This window comes from Eublepharis macularius, chromosome 1, assembly GCF_028583425.1.
Source record: "Eublepharis macularius isolate TG4126 chromosome 1, MPM_Emac_v1.0, whole genome shotgun sequence".
Lineage (NCBI taxonomy): Eukaryota > Metazoa > Chordata > Lepidosauria > Squamata > Eublepharidae > Eublepharis > Eublepharis macularius.
This window is the reverse complement of record NC_072790.1, coordinates 176,499,893-176,502,271: the sequence shown is the minus strand read 5'-3', so window position 1 is coordinate 176,502,271 and position 2,379 is coordinate 176,499,893.

The following is a 2,379-nucleotide window of genomic DNA, read 5'->3' as shown; positions in this document are numbered from 1 at the left end:
TAGGATCATCCTGATTGAGATTTCTGTGTATAATATTTCTATTTTCTGCCAACCATGGAATTCTCAGTGCCTTTGGACAGGCCTTTTAATTCTGTAGGAGCATGGGTCCTGCTTGCCTTATTTCATTTTCTGGGGCCGTGTATGCTAGGCATGGTCCAGACTTTGCAAATACTCCAGGTATGTTTGGATGATATGGATTTTATACACACACACTCTCATACTCTCTCACACACACTCACTCGCTCTTCAGCAGTATAAAGTTGGTTCTGAATATTCCCGGTTTACTTCCTTTCCCCACTAAATAAACTTTCTTTTGTTGTGTTCATTCTCTGTTCTCCTTGGTATTAAGGGTGGAAAAGATTATAATTGGATTTATCAAGGCAAGACAGAGGATACCTCAGGAACACCGCTATAATTTGCTTCCATCGTGGCCAGCAATAAATAATGCCAAGCACTGGCAGGCCAATAAATAAACACTGCTTTGGCCTCTTTCACAGGTGTGCTTAGTGTGGTGTGGTCAGGTAATCCTCATTTACTCCCCAGATCATCACACTGCTATTGTGAGGACAGTGGTACTGGTCGGGGGGAGGATCCTGCCAATTTTTTTTTAGTACTTCTACAGGTAAAACTCCCACTGCAAGCCAACTTATGATCCACATTTAACAATTCTTCAAAGAGAAATTTTCAAAAGCAGTGTTATAATTAGCAATTCCAATTTCAACCTCCATAAAGTGCAAATTGACAAGTCAGTATACAAATGGAGGTTTGTATAAACCACAAAGAGTCCCAAAGTTATATTCTTTAGACGGTCCAGAAAGTACTGCAGTGCCTTAAATACATTCATCAATGTCCAAAATTGATCGTTTCCTTGTATATTCCTTCCAGATGAAAGAAGCTAAAAGGATGTTAAAAATATTTTAGTGCCTGCTTCTCCCACCCCAAACCATCACACACCATTTGTAGGATCTAGTTCTTAGCTTGGGGATACTAGTGGACTGCTTTTTGTTGCTTGATAGGTAGCAAAAATGGCTAGGAAGGCTTTTTACTAGGTTAGATGAGTGTGCAAGTTACAGCTGTTCCTGGAGAAAGCTGACCTTGCCACTATAACACTACCTTGTCATCATCTAGGCTGGATTCCTGTAACATGCACTGCATGGATATGCCTCTGGCCACAGTTCAGAAACTTCCATTGGTACAAAACAAGGTGGCCAGAATGTTACCAAGGAACCACTTTAATAAACGTATAACTCCTATATTCGACCCCAAGTGAGGTACACAAGTAGGGTCAAAATGCCCCATTTTTCAACCACAAGTTTGTCGTCAGCCTCTGGAGTGCATCCTCACACTCTTTCTCTGCATGCGCTAGTGGATCCTGGGCTGCCACCCCTCCTCCCACCCCACCAGCTAGGAGAGCAGGGCCAGGGAGGCTGAAAGGGGGGCTGGCATCCCTGTAAGTGGCTCTCTTTCCTGCACAACTTCCAGAAGAGTTTAAAGACCTATTTATTTCTGAAGGTCTTCAGTGGTTGATTCTGTTAAATGTCCTGCTGGATGTTTAACTCTGGTTTTATTTTGTTATTTTTATAGTATTTTCCTGTTTTTTACTGTGAGCCTTTATGTGCCTTTTAATGAAAAATCAGGATATAAGTGTTCTGAAATTAAAAAAAAAATACTGTTGGCATGCAAAGTGCTGTGTAGACTGGAGAGATTGAGTTGTTTATAGGTGTGGTAGGTCTCCTGCTATATCAGGAGACTTACCTGTGATTCCCCCTGCTTCTTGCTGGCATCTCAAAAGACTGGTGGGAGAAAAATGGGGGGGGAGGAATGGGTGTGTGTAATAGCATTGCACCAGCATGTGATGTAACTTCCGGCAAAAACCAAAGTAACTTCATGACAGCACGGGGGATACTCATATGTCAGTGTTTAACCATAATATTTAGGTTAGTGCCTAGTGTGTTGCCTTGCAATGTCATATGTCACTTCCAGTTTTTGTTAGAAGTGACAGCGCACACCAGCATGACATTGGTGTGTTTCTCCCCATCCCCAAATCGTTCCAGCAATTTGTCAACTGGAGCTGGCAACCCTATTTATTTACTATTTACCTCTATGCCATGAAAAGATTCAATTGCCCATTTCCACACATTAAACCTTTAACGGGACAGGCCCTTTTCCTCCAGGCCTGCTGGCAATCCTAGGACAATGACAAACACTTTCCTTGCACTAGTTGGCAGGCAGAGAGGGCCATGAAGATGGTGAGGAGGGGGGTGATAGATGCTGGTGGCAGATGCTAAGGTTGAAAAGGGGATAGAAGTAGAGGCTGGGCCTTTTCTCTACACCCTGTAAAAGGCTATGTGCTTGCTTGCCCTGAAGGGAGCAATAGAA